This window comes from Neofelis nebulosa, chromosome 7 (genome assembly GCF_028018385.1).
Source record: "Neofelis nebulosa isolate mNeoNeb1 chromosome 7, mNeoNeb1.pri, whole genome shotgun sequence".
Lineage (NCBI taxonomy): Eukaryota > Metazoa > Chordata > Mammalia > Carnivora > Felidae > Neofelis > Neofelis nebulosa.
Genome location: NC_080788.1, coordinates 114957827 through 114975311, shown reverse-complemented (window position 1 = coordinate 114975311; position 17485 = coordinate 114957827). Strand labels below are relative to the sequence as shown.

General features: G+C 39.1%; 1 protein-coding gene across 5 annotated transcripts in view; it reads right to left on the bottom strand.

Moving 5' to 3' along the window:
• Positions 1-17485, bottom strand: part of RAD51B (RAD51 paralog B) — a 644260-nt gene that overhangs the window by 415570 nt on the left and 211205 nt on the right. The gene's annotated exons all lie outside the window — the stretch shown is intronic.

Sequence of the window (17485 nt, the reverse complement as noted above, 5' to 3'; positions counted from 1 at the left end):
TCTTTAAATTCACTTTTTGCTTACTTCCTATTCTTGAATATGGGAAAGGCTAGAAAGCACTGTGCCAGTTAGGGGAAAAATATGTCAGAGTAACTGAAAATAAAAATACATACCATGTCTATATTACACTGATTATAATAATAAAAATACACTAGCAGTGCTATGAAGATACTGATTTTTCTGTTAAGGTACTCTGTTATTCTGTAAAGTTCGTTGTTTCAAAAAGAAAGAAGGAAAAGTAGAAAAGTTAAAAAGATGAAGAAGCCTACAAATATGCAAGCTAGAAAACTCTAGTTTGGGGGTTCTTATAGTTCCTCAAAACTTCATAAAAACATCTGTAAAAATAGGACAAAGAACAAAAATTAATGAATGCTTAAACCAAAATTCAAGTTCAGGTGCCATATGCAGCCTTTAAAAAATGCCTTCTGAAAGAGGATCTCTTTTGCATTGTTGGTGGGAATGCAAGCTGGTGCAGCCACTCTGGAAAACAGTATAGAGCTTCCTCAAAAAACTAAAAATAGAACTACCCTATGATCCAGCAATTGTACTACTAGGTATTTATCCAAGGGATACAGGTGTGCTGTTTCGAAGGGACACATGCACCCCAATGTTTATAGCAGCACTACCAACAATAACCAAAGTACGGAAAGAGTCCAAATGTCCATCGATGGATGAATGGATAAAGAAGATGTGGTATATATATATATATATATATATATATATATATATATATATATATATATATATAATGGGGGTATTACTTGGCAATCAAAAAGAATGAAATCTTGCCATTTGCAACTACGTGGATGGAACTGGAGGGTATCATGCTAAGCAAAATTAGTCAGAGAAAGACAAATATCATATGACTTCACTCATATGAGGACTTTAAGAGACAAAACAGATGAACATAAGGGAAGGGAAATAAAAATAATATAAAAACAGGGAGGGAGGACAAAACAGAAGAGACTCATAAATACGGAGAACAAACAGAGGGTTACTGAAGGGGGCGTGTGAGGGGGGAATGGGCTAAATGGGTAAGGGACACTAAGGAATCTACTCCTGAAATCATTGTTGCACTATATGCTAACTAATTTGAATGTAAATTCAAAAAAATAAAATTAAAAAAACTAATGAAAATAAATAAATAAATAAGCCTTCTGATGTTTCAACAGACTGCTTTTTCATTCTTGTAGTTCCATCTTCTAAGAAGAGGGAACTATTGTTCTGTATTTAAGACATGGCATTAAGACTCTATACTCTAACCTTGGCACTAGTTGGTTTGAAACCAATTTTTTCCACTTGTTTCATTCCCATAGCCGCAAATCGAAGGAAGATGATTCTACAAACAATCACACAGATAGGTTAAAGAAATAAGATCTTTTACAGTGTCAAATACATAAAAACCATATAATCTTGTAATTAGCATTGCTAAACCTTGCTTCTATGCTTTTATTTTATTTTTTTTTAACATTTATTTATTTTTGAGAGATAGAAAGCGAGCAGGGGAGGGGCAGAGAGAGAGGGAGATACGGAATCTGAAGCAGGCTTCAGGCTCTGAGCTGTCAGCACAGAGCCCAGCCCAACGCAGGACTCCAACCAATGAACCGAGAGCTCATGACCTGAGCCACAGTCGTACACCCAACCAATTGAGCCACCCATAGAAGCCCAGCTTCTACGCTTTTAAAGGCTGCTTGTTTCATCAAACAAAAGTAGCTGCGTTCACTGATAGACAAGATTTAAAAGATCTTGCTTACTATAATAAGAGCAAAAACCTACTTATAATTTCAAACAATATGTTAAGGCTACACAAAATATTTCGAAACTGAAATTAAATTCCAAATATTGTTATCCTGGTACACATTCTGTAATGATTTCAAAGTCTTCCTTTTGCCCTTTAAAAAAAAACAATAAAGCCGATTTATTTTTTTTTATTTTTTTAACGTTTATTTATTTTTGAGACAGAGAGAGACAGAGCGAGACAGAGCATGAACAGGGGAGGGTCAGAAAGAGAGGGAGACACGGAATCCGAAACAGGCTCCAGGCTCTCTGAGCTGTCAGCACAGAGCCCGATGTGGGGCTCGAACTCACAGACTGTGACATCATGACCCGAGCCAAGGTTGGACGTTCAACCGACTGAGCTACCGAGGCACCCCAATTTTTTTCTTAATTTTTAAATAATGCATGGACTTAGTAAAAAAAAATTAGCAAATAAAAGTATAAGATGAATGTAAAATTCTCCCTCTCCATAGACCCATAGTCCTACTCCCCCAAAGAAACCACTGTTAACTGTTTCTTATTAACAACCTGACATTTTCCATGCATAGGCAAATAAAACCAATCATACACACAAGAAAGAAATTTCATTTCTATTATCGATGACCATAGACCTCCTTTAATACAAAATAAAATCATGCACATATCTAAATATTTTATTATCAGTGTATGACTATAATACAGTAGAGAACTTAAGCGCTTGAACCAACTTTGGTGAGCATTCACCAATCTCCCTGTTTTATAGTTCAGGAAATTGAAACTCAGTTAATTAAGTAACTTGTCCAAAGTTAGTTACTACCAGAGCTATTCCTAACTGACCACTCAGAAGTTCTGGTATTTTGTTCACTGCATGATTTTAAAGATACTACTATCCCCTAATAGACCTTAGAACATCCTTCTTGAATGGAAAAAAAAAAAAGTCCTGAAGTTTAGTTTAAAGTGAAGAAGGTACAAACTTAGTCTCTCCCACAGTTTGAATCTCTTACTCTGCCGCCAGGGGGGATTTCACTTAGTTTCATCCAAAACAACAGTTCTGCCTCCTGGATAGACTCAACAGCCCTATTCACATCTGTAGTCTTAAGTAAACAAGTAAAAATTAAGGGTAAACCTTATGAATTTAGCTAACTCCTGTGCAAGCGAAGTAAAATGATGGATTTTGTGTTCTCGGGTGAATGCTGAAGTATTCAGAGAACTAACAGTCCCTAAACTGCATCCCATATAAAAAAAAAACAAAAAAAACAAAGCTATCTCATTAAAAAGCTCAAGAGGGAAAGTTCTGGGTTTCATCAGAAGTGAATCAGATATATGATGGATTCCTTGTAACCCACTTAGAAAAAAGCTTGTGGGCCCATATTCACCCAATTGGTATACGAGCAGAGACAAAATGTCAATGATGAGGTTTTGGAGTGGCGCAGGGGGAGGTTCAGAGCTGATGGCCAAGAAAGAATTCTTGACGATGTCTTTGGTGCAAAAAGGTGATTTTATTAAAGCACAGGGACAGGACCCGTGGAAGAAAGAGCTGCCCTAGGACCATGAGGAGAGATTGATTATATACTTGGAGTTGGGGGAGAAAAGTCAAGGGGAAGGTTCCAAAGGGATTTTCACATGCTAAAGCAGACTCCCAGGATACTGGAGGCCTATGCTATCGTCAAGCTAAGGTTGTTTTCCCTCTAGCAAAGCATGAAGACAGTAGGGAGTTCCTGGAGAAACATTTTACTCTGCCAGCCTCAAGTATTTGTCAATGGACTGCAGGTAATAAAGAAATTTCATTTTACCTGCCATTTCCTTCTTGCCTTTGTTCCCCACATCACTATGAAGGGGAGGGTGATGTTGGGGCCCTAGGAAACTGAATCTATAGGTTTCTGGAGATTAGATAAGATTACCTTTTTCTTATAATTTACAAAGATATTTGTAAACGGATGGAGACTCATGTCCTACATGACTGTGATCTCTATCAGTTAACCATTTGTTTTCTTTTCCTTTCCTTTATTCTTGGGCAGCTAGGGGTGCCTGAGGAATATCACATATATCCCACCTGGGAGGGGAGTTGGGGGGTAAGGGGGATGGAGTGGAGGGCAAGGAGGGGGAAGGAGGGGTTACTAGCTTGTACTTTGCCTTCAGCTTGCCTTATGCTCCCTCATCATCAACAGAGTATAGAGATTACCTTGTTCCAAAGCCACTGTGTTTATAGCAAAAGACTCTGCAGTGAGTGATGAAAAGTACTTTAACCGAATGACTGCTAGCTGAATAGCAATGAAGTGGATAGATTAGATAATTGTGTTTTGGTCACACTATGTGACCACAGGCCTATCTTCAAAGTGCTTTGTTTCTCAGTTTATCTGCTTTTTTCATTGGTCACAAAAGTATTTAGTACGGGTTTGGGGAGATGGGTGGGTTTCAGAGACTTTGGGCAAACAAAGGTCTTGCTCAATGAACCATAGAACTTACTGTGCTTTTTGACTTCTTTTAATGAAAAAACAACACCCAAAAAGTCTAGAAGTGGATGTTGCCCTCCCTCACGTCTTTGCAAGTTTCTACAGAAGACAGATCTCCGTCCTCTATTATATAATGTTCTTGCTGACTTTTTAAACCCTTCAGAATCACACCAAAATAGAAACTGCCCCTTAAGCCTGACCTGGCACTAAATACTAAAACTTCTGTATCTTGTTAGCAGTAAAACTGCCAAAGAAAAAGCTCCCGGATATACTCTCTCATTCTGTGTACGTTGTTACCTTGAGTTTCTGGGATTTGTCTCCAACATAAACAGTCCTATTGTCATACTGAAGGAGGTGACCTCAGCCCTTCTGAAAACTGTGACTGGATGAGTTCTATTCCCTAAAACAAAGACAAAAGGAGGATGGGCCAGACAAGCCACAACGAGTACCCACAACTAGCACTGCCACCTAGTACTGACAACCAATACCAACAAATGTCAACTATCACTTCTAATAGGGTACAAAATGTACTGAACCTGCAAAATTCCCTATATTTTTACAGGAGTAATTCACTCCATTTTTCAACCACAAAGCACCTTTCTTTTGAGGAGTTATTTGATACTAATGCCTTTAATTGATTTAAAAAAAAAAAAAAAGATGTGTTTGCTCCCTGTCTGAAGTGGTTTGTCAGAAGAAGTCAATAACATATTTTCCTCTCCTTTATCCTAGTTGGGGCAAGAACACTTCCTTATTCAGTGTAACCTCTAAGGACACCTAGAAAAGCTTCCCTTCCTCAACTGGTAGAATATTTTAAAAGGCGAAAGATTTATGCGATCTGAAGAGAAACCAGAGCATTGGTAGTAATATTTTAAATTAACTTTGCACACGGAGGAAAGTAGAATTACTACAGGTTGGGGATGCAGACATAAAACATTGTAATAGTAGTCACAGAAACCACACTATATTCATAAGAGGAATAATTTAGAATCAGCAATTGGCATCTGATAACCAAATACCTTTGCTTTTGTTTTTCACCTCCTACTGCCAAACTTGGGGCTACTTCATTTTATTTTTTTAATACCATCTTCTCCACAGCAGGAAGAAAAACACTACAAATTGAAACCCAATGTGGTAGTTTATTTCCTAGTTGCTTTCATAAAAAGTTTGATGGGAAAAAGAGATTGAAACTATCATGGGGGCTCATATGAGGTTCTGAATTATACAGGAATTCATTTAATTACTTTACTAATTATTCTTCATAAGTCAATAAAATAAGATGCTCTAGTTCTCTCCATTGCATATAATACTGAACCCTAAGCAGCTCAAAAAACATGCATTAATATAGGAAGAAAGAATGCTGACCATCAGGATTTGGGTGGAGTCCCTGTGCATCTATTTACCAGATGAATGCCCCTAAGCAAGCCACTGATCATTTCTGCCACTCCTTGCAAAGTGGCAGGGGTGGGCCAAATGATCCCTAAAGCTCTGTAAGTTTATAAAAAATAATAAATTATTTTTGGCTAACTAAATATCCATAGCCCCTTTGAGGTAGGTCATGCTCACATTAAAATTATTACTAAGTAAGGCACACTGGAGGGGTGAGAGGCCAGGGTCTACACTCAGTAAATAGAAGAGCTAAGTACCACAGTAGTTTACCAATCTTGGAACAGGGGCCATAAATTTGTCATGAAGAAACTATAGACTTCCAACTGTAAACCTTTTGTATAACAAGCCAGAGTTTTCACATGTCCCGGAGGCAAATAAGCACCCAATACAATTTGTAAGATAGTTTTTAAAGCCATTTTTTTCTAATAAGAAACCCTGAATTTGATAATTTTCCCTCTGCAGTTGAGATCGTTGGAAGACACTTGTATCTCCTTCCTTTCCTATCAAACTCACACATGTTTACAAGGACCGGCTCTAATCCAAGCATGAACGAGGTCATGAGACAAGAGTCTGATCAGGAAGAAAGTCGGCGAGAACTTCCCCCGCCATTTGAAATTTTAACTCCTGTCCAGGCACTCCCTTTCACCCCATACTCCTCTCATAAAACATAGTATTTATTTATCTTTGATTCCCCTCAAAGGTGCCTAGAGAAGCCTGTAGAGTGAACTGCCACCTTCCAGATTTAATCGGTTTCCCTGAGTTGTTGGGCGGCTCTAAAGGCAGAAACCAAAAACTCTTCCGCCTGATCGGGTTTTCTCAATACAAGAGCTGGCATAGCCTCACACAAATTTCATCTAAGCGGAACAATAACAATATTAAGTTCCCTCCTATCACAATGGCCCTAGTGTTATTTGGTTGGGTTGTCACTCCACCTGTCAGCTGCCACCCAGAGGACAACGAATTTGCAAACTGACACAGTTTTCTTAGGAAAGTTCTTTCTCTTCTTTTCTCGTTGGACTCTACATTTTTGTAGCTCCTATTCTTCAAGGGCATGGGACTTTTTTAAACATAGATTTTTACAACTTAACTGGAAGGGTGCCCTGCTTACAAATGGGAAACTGCCGCAGAGCATACTCAATTTATGCAGTAAGCAGGTGACAGAGCAAGAAACAGCAGCCAAAGTTATGATTTCTCATTGTACTGAGGCAAAAGGGTCTAAGAAGGTTTATCCAGGGTTGCAGGCTGGATTAGGGGTCTGGAAAAAGAAAACAGTAGTATCTATATCCAGTTACTGTAAGGGACTTTTATATACATCCACAACTTGGGTCAACTCAAAGACATGAAAACCTAAGGCACTTTCATACATCCCTGACGACCATGACTAAATATGGAGAGGATGGAGATTTGTCCCCTAAATCAGTATCCTACTGTGTTCGGAGCCTCTAAACAATAAAAATCTATGGGTTCTTGTCTCAGAGAAAGGAGTAGGAAGTTAGGGAGAACAAAGGGACTCTCCCATGTTGGGATGTTTCAATTTCAGAAAATCAAACAATTAAAGAAAGGTATGATATAAAATATTGAAACAGAACAGACTTCACAGTTAATAAACAATGCTAATGTTTAACAGTCTTGTTCATTGCTGGCTTCTAAACAGGGCCTCGTACATAACAGGTGTTCAGGAATGTTATTCTCTCTGCCCAGAACCACCTGAGCCCCCGACACCACCACCATGGTCACATCACATCATTCAGGTCTCTGCGCAAAATTTCCCTCTTTAGACACACCTAGCTTGACCATATACTCTAGGATCTCCTTATCCTTGTCCATTTTCCTTATTACACAACATTGAATATCTACATGCTTGCTTTTAATTTGCATTTTTAATTGTCTGGTAGGTACTGCTTTTGTTCACTGCAGTATCCCTAGCCTTCTAAACAGTATCTGGCATATAGTAAGTACTCAATAAATAGTTATTGAATGAATAAATGATCAGACTGGAATACAACCTACAGACTTATTCCATTCCATATTCAGTGAGCCAGCCAATAAATAATTATTGGCTATTCACTAAATATTGGACACTATCTAGGAGAACCAGTATTAAGAGAAGGCTCCCTATATAAGGAAGTCATGATAACAATTTAATAGGGGACATGTCATGACACTGTGCATAAAGGGACATGAGAGCAAGGAAAAAATGCATCTAACTCAGACTGGCAGAGTCAATCAAGTTCTCGCAGTGGCGCTTCAGTTAGGATCTGCAAAATGAATACCATGTGGGAGGAAATGGAGTATGCAGCCACAAGATGAAACTACATGGTCAGTAGAGAGAAACAGCAGGAGGGAAACCAGTAAGATGCAGGGGACTTAGTATGAAGTGCCTAAACTAAACTTAATCCTGAAAGCTAGAAGGAGACATCGAAGGTTTTAAGCAGAGGAGTGACAGGATTTAATTTGCATTTTAGGAATTTCATTCTGACAACATTAGAAGGAGCCAGAAGAGAGGCAGGAAGTCCAGACAGAAGTAATGAAACTAAGAATATCCACCCTTACATTCATCATTTAGTTCTTCAAGAATTTGAGTATCTGCTTAGGCAAGGCTATGTGCAAGGCTCTCAGAAAAGGAAGTAACAATGGGAATGGAAAACACCCAGCTTTAAAGCAGTGAAGTAGGGGGGTGCCAGGGTGGCTCTGTCAGCTGAGTGACCAACTCTTGATTTTGGCTGAAGTCATGATCCCAGGGAGCCCTGTGTTAGGCTCCATGCTGAGTGTAGGGCTTGCTTGGGATTCTCTCTCTCTCTCTCTCTCTCTCTCTCTATCTCTCTCTCTCTGCCCTTCTCCTCTGCTCATGTGAGTGCTCTCTCTCTCTCTCTCTCTCTCTCTCTCTCAAATAAAAATTGGGCGGGGGGGCGCCTGGGTGGATCAGTCGGTTAAGCATCTGACTTCAGCTCAGGTCATGATCTCACAGCTCGTGAGTTCAAGCCCTGTGCCAGGCTCTGTGCTAAAGCTCAGAGCCTGGAGCCTGCTTCAGATTCTGTGTCTCCCTCTCTCTCTGCACACACCCCCTCTCGCCCTGTTTTTGCTCTGTCTCTCTCCCAAAAATAAATAAACATTTTTTAAAAAAATTTTTAATAAAATAAAATTAAAAAAATTTTAAATACTTTTTAAAAAGCTGTGAAGTAGGTAAAACATAAAAAACTGTGTGACATATTAGAGGCATCTAATATGATGGCCATGTATGTGGTTCAGGTGAGTAGGTGCAGAGCAGTACTATTCATCAAAATAAGAAATGGAGTGAGAAACGGGGTAAGGAAAGGGTAGAGATAACTTTATTGTGGGGGGGGGAGATTATATGTGAAGTTTCAGACAATTTGAAGTGCCATCCAAAGTACCATTTGAACATCCAATTAAAGATGGCCATGAGGCAACAGATAGGGAATTCATTAATTTTATGAGAACAAGCTGGAAACATCATTCTATTATATATAAATACTCAAAAACTTCTATAATGGCACCCTTCTAAGACTACAAATTTCCTTACTCTTATCCTCATGAAAGCAATCAAGTTAGTGAAATTCAATGTTTTCATAAAAATTAAATTTATACCTTTACTAAAAATTGAACCTGGAGAAATATACATGAAAAGACTAATTTTTCAGAAAAATAACTCTTTATGTTCATACTCAACAATAAAAAGGACCACTGAAATTCTACTAATCTGTTCTTTGATAGAGAAATCCATAATAAACAACAGAAAATTAGGAGAAGATGAAAGAAAGGAGGAAAGCAAATGAAGAAGATGGATGTGTGTACATGGAACTCCTAGCAGGAAGGTGAATTAACCATCAAGTCAGGAAAGCTTCAGTTGACCTTACACATGTTATTTGTACATTTATATTCATCACCAGTGAAGGGATATGTCACAGTTTATGAAAATGCATTCAATGCAAAAAATTTTTAATTAACAAACATGAGATCAAAGAGGAACATAGACAGGAAAATAATGCTAGGATTAAGATCAGCACACAAATATATATTGCTTATTCCTCCACGGGTATTAGAGATGGTCTGCAAATTTGGCTCCAACCTTCCTAGTAACCAAAATAAAGAAGAAAGTACAATCAAGTATAAGATTCATAATAGCCATGAGATTTTTTAGAAAACGAGTCAGTGTTTCCAAATCCTGAGATCTGAAAAGAATGCCATTCCAGGTCCTCCCAAAGATGATGTGGTATAGTACAGTAAGTGGCCTTCTCATTAAAAACTCACAGACAGAATAGAGAATCTCATCCAGCTATTTGCTATAACATCCATCACTGAAGCCAGTGACTTAACACCACTATTCTATAAATAATATTTCTCAGAAGTAGGCTTTTGAGCAACTGGACAACACAGAGTTCAAAAATCTCATCTCGAAAAGGAACCTGAACACGGATATTTTGTGTGCTTAAAAGCACCACATCCATTAAGCAACAGCTGGAGCAGAAGGTAGGAATAAAGTCCCCTTAAAAAATTAAGGAGTCTAATGAAGACATCACACTCTACACAAATATGGCTTTTGTAGAATGTAGCCTGTGAAAAACACAGTGTAGTCAGGAAGGGAAAAAGATGAGCTTTGGAGTTAGGTTTGGCTTCTAATCCTGGTTCTGTTACCTATAGCTGTATGGCCATAGAAAAATCACTTAACCTTTTGGAGTCTGTTTCCTTTATCTATAAGGTGCAGGTTGTAGGGGCACCAAGGTGGCTCAATTGGTTAAGTGCCGACTTCAGCTCAAGTCATGATCTCGTGGTTCGAGAGTTCGAGCCCCACATCAGTTTCAGAGCCTGCTTCCGATTCTGTGTCTCCCTCTCTCTCTGCCCCTCCCCCACTCATTCGTGTATGTGCGCACACTCTCTCTCACTCTCAAAAATGAATAGACATTAAAAAAATGTATAATATACAGGTTGTAATAAGGAATGAATGAAATTATAAAGTGTTGAGTACGTGGACATAAGATAAGTGAACGGGCGTGAGGCAGAATACCAACAGAACTAATATAGCAAAAAACAGTGTCATGAAAGTGAGGGGAAGGAAATCTGTATCTGGCACAGGAAGACTCCTTTACCCTGTAAGTAATTGAGTTTGGAGCCCAGAGAGTGCCACTTCTACTAATGGGAGTGTATCATCTCCTCAAGAGTGTTGGTAGGTTGACAGTAAGTTGAGAACACAGTTCTAGACCAAGATCTTTTTTGCTCCCTTCAGTTGCATATAATGAGTCAATGTTCAATGTCTATTATAAACAGGAAGAACCTACCATCAAATGACAGAGGCCAGTAAAATAACTCATCCATCTAATTTCTAAGTAACCACCCACATATCACTTTTGTTTATCATCAAGTTTAAGATGTAGCCTAAAGAACATATGATAAATGACTTAATTACAAACCTATACTTGCCAGGAAGAGAATTTTAATTTAACAAGCAACATAAAAGATAACCAGAGCCTGTTCTCAGTAGTAGCTACTCATTTTGTCTTATGGCAGGTGTACACATGCACTTGAAAAGAAACATCTGCTTTCCTTATTATAGACATCTTCACCTAAGGGAAAAAAAGAGAAATTTCTATTTCTCCCACAAAAGCTTCAAAAACCAAAAGGGCACAACCAGATGTAGTATTTAGGGGCATTTTTCTTCCTTACAGGCCTCTTGCTTATGAATCATAACACTTAAAATATTTTATTTCTGTTTTCCTTCATTTGACCATTTTTTTGGCTGTCGCCGAACCTATTTTCCGGTCACCTCTCCCAAATTATATGCACCACATGTCCAGACTACTGGGTTAAACACACTTCCCAGCCCAGAGTATACTATTACTATCAGTCTGTGGAAGGCCCTTCTCCTGGTTTATGTGTCTTTATTGATTTTCCCCTTTATGTCCAATCCCCATTGTCTCCTATTCCTACATAAGCAATCACTTAATTATCTGACATCTGTCTTATTTATTTGAAAAATGAAGTACTGTTTTATGCATATATATGTTTTAAATTTTTCATAAATGGCAATGTACTGTACATAGCCTTCTCTCATTTTCATTAAGTCCTCTTTCAAACAGCATCCATGATACAGCATGGCCTTTTAGTCCATACTAAACTCTTACATTGTACTCCAAATACTGAATCTGTTACCTCAAACAATGCTAATATATCCAAAGGCAACCTCTAGGTAAACTTAAACATTTGTTTTAGGTTTGTTTATTTATTTTGAGAGAGAAAGAGAGAGAGAGAGAGAGCGAGCACACGCGAGTTGGCGAGAGGGGCAGATGCGGGGGGGAGGAGAGAGGGAGAGAGAGAGAGAGAGAGAGAGAGAGAGAATCTTAAGCACATTCCATGCTCAGCATGGAGCCTGACGTGAGCCTTGATGTGGGGGCTCAATCCCAAAACCCTGGGATCATGACCTGAGCTGAAATCAGGAGTCGGTCACTCAACCAACTGAGCCACCCAGGCACTCCAAATACTTTAAAGGAAGGTTTGATAGACATTGTTCATGTTAGTGTCACACTCAATTCCTGAATTCATACACACATGTGGATCTGGAGTCAGAGACAGTTCTCCAGATGTCTGGGCTTTAAATATGAAAATAATTTGATCACTTGGGAAAATTAGGAAAAACAACTTGAATTATAAATATGCACTCAGTTGTTTTTTTTTACAGCATCTCTACTTTTCATGGACTTTCCCAAATATTAGATATAAATCTGAAATGATATCACTTGGGGCATAAAAGCCCACAAATATCTGCTGCCTACATCTCTCATAAGAAACTACTGTTCCTAAGTGTGCTTTAAATACATTGGTTCTGGGATGTCTGGGTGGTTCAGTCGATTAAGCATCTGACTTCACCTTGGGTCTTATCTGGAGGTTGTGAGTTCAAGCCCCACTTTGGGTGAGTTTGATGCCCACATCAGGCTCTGTCCAACAGTGCAGAGCCTGCCTGGGATTCTTTCTCTCTCCCTCTCTCTCTACCTTTCCCACATACTCTCTCTCAAAATAAACAAATAAAAACTGAAAAATAAATAAATAAATATAATGGCCCTTGCCCAAAGCTTGCTTTTTCATACACACAGAAACATTTAACTGATACAAAGGATACCAAAAGAACTACATTCAGAGAAGGGAAAAAAGCTGGTTCTTGGCAAGGATGGCAACTTGAGAGGCTCAAGCAGATTGGAATGTATGGCTTTGTTCTATCCAGAGGTTGTTTGAAGCACAGTATTTTCATGGTAAGGTATTGAGTTCTGAGATCTCTGATATACCTCAGGGAACCAGCAAAAGCTACTCTCGCACTGTGCCAGCCCCCTGTCAGCTCACTAATGAAGGTGAAGGGCTGTGAGTGCACCCAAATAAAACACAGGAAAAAGTGAAAAAGGACGCTGAGATGGGTCCATTCTTTTTATTCCAGAAGCAACCTTTTCTGCACTTAGGGACTAATGAGTCATGAACAGGCAGTGGGAACAAATCCCACGGTGCGTTACCAGGAGGGACAACACCGCCAGCCTTTGTGTTCAGAAGCTGGTTCAGTCTTCAGAGCATTTCCCAGCAAAGACCAAAAGCAAGTAGAACAAAGGAAATGGAGCAGATACTTGAACTGTCTCCATTAATACTCCAGGGAATCGGGTGCTTCAGTGTTGAAATGATGGTACAGGTGGGGAGGAGGATATAGGTAAAGGGGCCCAGGGAATAAAATAAAGATGACTTAACCTGAAAAGTTCATAAAACCTTTTTTTTCTTCTGAGTTGTTATTTTGAACAGTTAGGCCCATAGAGTACCTAAACCAGAGACAAACAGGTCTCTGAAGATACTTGGAAAAACACCAGCACAATTATCCTAGACACCATCCTTCCTCTTCTGCCCCCACTCTTTCCCCAGCTCTTCCCCTCTCTTTCTCTCTCTCTCACACATACATCCCACAGCATTTCTAGTGTGTAAGAAGCTTTCCTGGCGTGACTGACAGTACCAAATGCTGCAACAATGAGAAAGTTTCCAATAATCTGAAGCAAAGGAAGAAGGGGGAAAAGAAGTTATTAAACAGAAGAAAAAAAGGATTGAAGAGGCTAACTCTGTAAAACCATGACATGTTCTAGCTAAGATACACTAATGGAAAATAACAGGGATCCAATAAAATTTGTTTCCATATACTTTAAAAATCGAGAATTTTACCTCTTTTCTCTTTGTTTACTATGATGATATGTAGGCCAATAAAAGTTGTTTTTAGTTGGCCCAGGATTATTGCAAAATTTCTGAGACTACCAAAATTTATACCAAGGACATCACCATTAATCTCTCTTAGACCCATGATAAAAAAGAAAATCCTCAATTTTGATTTGGTATGCTTTAAAAAAAAAAGTTTACTTATTCATTTTGAGAGACAGAGAGATAGAGAGAGAGAGAGAGAGAGAGAGAGAATGTGTTTGCACATGCAGGGGAAGGGCACAGAGAGATGGAGAAAGAGAATCCCAAGCAGGCTCCATGCTGGGAGTGCAGAGCCTGACACGGGGCTCGAGCCTATGAGCCATAAGATTATGACCTGAGCCGAAATCAAAGGTCAGATGCTCAACCAACTGAGCCACCCAGGTGCCCCTTGATTTGGTACTCTAACAATTAATTCAGAGTATGCTCACTAAGGGTCTTCTAATAGTAAATAATAAATTATTTTTATATAATTAAAAATAATATCAGCTCCTATTTATTAATATCAACAATGTGCTGGCATATATGCAAGACCTCTAATCTTTGTGACTGTGATGCAAATTAGACATTACCAGGTATTCCCATGACGATATTAAAGAATAAATGACATGCTCAAGGCCACAGAGGCTCAGTCTGTAATGGAGTGATGGAATCAGGATTTGAATCTAGTTTTTTTCTGGCTCCAAAGACTATCCTCTATCAAGCCACAGAAGAACCTGAACTATAATCAACCTTTTAACATTTGAACGGTAAAATTTCAGCTTAATAGTATGATAACACAGAGTTTTCTACAATCAACAATCCATCATATAGATTAGTAATAATGAAGAGTCATAATGAGAATGGCATATTTGCTCATTAAAATATGGGATCTAGGTGATCTCCAGGTTGTACTTCAACACCTGGCTAAGTTTCCTGAGGGTCTCAAAATACCCTGCTGCTCTGATTATTTAGACAAGAATTGGACCCCAAATCCTAACCTAATCCATAGGTTCAGAATCCAATTCTAATATATGCCTGCTACTGAAAATAAAGACAAATAATCAAATGGATCCAACCTCTGGGGATCAGTGGATCCCAGGAAATTCAGAAACGGTACGGATTTTGCCAGAGGTCTCTTAATGTTTCTGTCACTCTGAACCATTAGGAAGCCCCAGAAGTATAATTCCTGAAAGACTCCCAAGACTGGAAGCTAATCCCAGTAGAATATGGACCTTCTCTATCACTAACAATATCCCTCCAGTTTGAAGGGTACACTACCCCTATCTAAGAGCAGTCCTTCTCCCTGTGTTCTGGACTCATCCCATCTCAAGTTGCTCCCATCTACATGTTCTCCTCTCCTATACCAACCTCTCTGTCTCCATTGTCTCCTTCCTATCAGCATTTAAACATGTTCAAACCCTCGTGCCCTCCTGCAGCCCATACCTCCATCATATACTATTTTCAGTCTCTTTTCTTCTTTATAGCCAAAATACATCAAAGCATGACCTGCACCTGTCATTCCATCCACTCAACTCCCACTTAGTATTTAACCAAATTTACTGAACTCTTTCAATCATCAGTCTACTGAAAAAGGTTCTCAAAAAGTCATGAACATGTTTTAGTTGCAAAATCCAATGTCATTTTATCAGTCTTCATCTTACTTGACTTTTTAATTGAATTCAAAACCAGTAAACACTCCCTTCTTTTTAAAATTCTCTCTTCCCTTGTCTTCAGACACTCCTGATTTTCCTCAGACTTCTGCAGCCCCTCCTCTTCAGTTCCTTGAATATACCTCCCAAAATGTTGCAATGCTAGGCCTTCTTCTTTCTATAGGAACTCTCCCTAGACACTTTGATGTGCTTCCTTCGTTTCAATCAAACCAACTATTCCCTGAAAAATACCAAATCTATACATCCAGCCTAAACCTGTTTCCATCCCTAGAAAGGTAGACACCACATGAAGAACAGGATACAACAAGGAACAAAACAGATAGGATCCTTGCAATTCCCAAGTTCATTGTCTAGCTCATCCTCTTGGATATCTCAAAGGCTACCTCCAAAGAAAAGTGTTAAAAACGGAAATCAGTATCTGCTCCCCCTTCAAAAAGAATCCTGTTCTTCCCACTCTGCTCGTCTTCATGAATGCTACCACTCGTCACTCTTTTAACTAAGCCACTCTTTTAACTAAGACTAAACTTGGGAATTAGTCTTGACTTCTCTCTTGCTCCAATCAGTTACCAAATCCTAATGTTTTTAGCTCCTAAATATCAAGCAAATCTCTTCTCATCATGCCACTGTCACTACCTAAATCCAGGCAACCATCATTTTTCACCTATATTACACCCAAGAGCTTCTTCACAGGTCTACCTACGGGCTTACTTCCCGCCAACCCACTACATACAGCCACATGAACCACACAGCAACACACGTGTCCCAACACTGAGACTGGCCTATAGCAAGAGCTCAATATATTTTTATTAAATGAATGAATCTATCAATTGATTAATCAACCAACCAATTAAGAGCTCAATGATTCTTCAAGAATCTTCCCCAAATTGAGTGGTGGCCTTTTAAAAAAATACTGCCCCCTCAAAAATAAAGAAAAAAAATTGCCCCCAAATTTGTACCTTTGTGTTGCTCTGCTGTTCCAGATCACAAATACTGGTGGAGTGCATCAGACTGTCGAATACTGTGTGAGATCCACACTGAAACCTGCTGTGGGGAATCACCGCCTATGTCTATAGTAGTGATTCTCAGTTGAGAGCATTTTTGTGCCTCTGAAGATATTGCTACTGGCATCTAAGGGGGTAGAAGCCAGGGATGCTGTTAAATACACTAGAATGGCAGAATAGCCCCTCACAACCAGGAATTATCCAGTCGAAAATGTTAATAGTGCGTAGGTCTACAGTTACAAAATCAAAGTACTACCACAGTAACATTAACACTATTTCCAAATGCCACAAGATCAGGAAGTCACAAGGTGATAAACCTGAGTATTTCCTCTATAAAATGAGATATGACACTTTCTAGAGTAAAAGTTAACAGGTTTGTCCAATTTTTTAAAAAAGGAGGGGGGCGCCTGGGTGGCTCAGTCGGTTCAGCGTCTGACTTCGGTTCAGGTCATGATCCTGCAGTTGTGAGTTCGAGCCAGCATCAGGCTCTGTGCTGACAGCTCAGAGCCTGGAGCCTGCTTTGGATTCTGTGTCTCCCTTGCTCTCTGTGCCCCTCCCCCACTCATGCTCTGTCTCTCTTTCCCTCAAAATAAATAAACATTTTAAAAAATGGAGACGGGGCGCCTGGGTGGTTCGGTCGGTTGAGCGTCCGGCTTCGGCTCAGGTCATGATCTCGCGGTTTGTGAATTCGAGCCCCGCGTCGGGCTCTGTGCTGACAGCTCAGAGCCTGGAGCCTCCTTCGAATTCTGTGTCTCCCTGTCTCTTTGCTCCTCCTCCACTCATGCTCTGTCTCTCTCTCTCTCCTTCAAAAATAAAAACACTAAAAAAAAATTTTTTTTAAATAAAAAAATAAAAAATAAATGGAGACAAAATTTAAATAATGAAAAAAAAATTAAATAATGATTTAGCATTCCCGCTCTGAGAATAAAAATATATATATTTGAAACAAGTTCTAATAAGATTTATTCATTTCTTAACAGTATGGAGATTCCTCAAAAAGCTAAAAATAGAC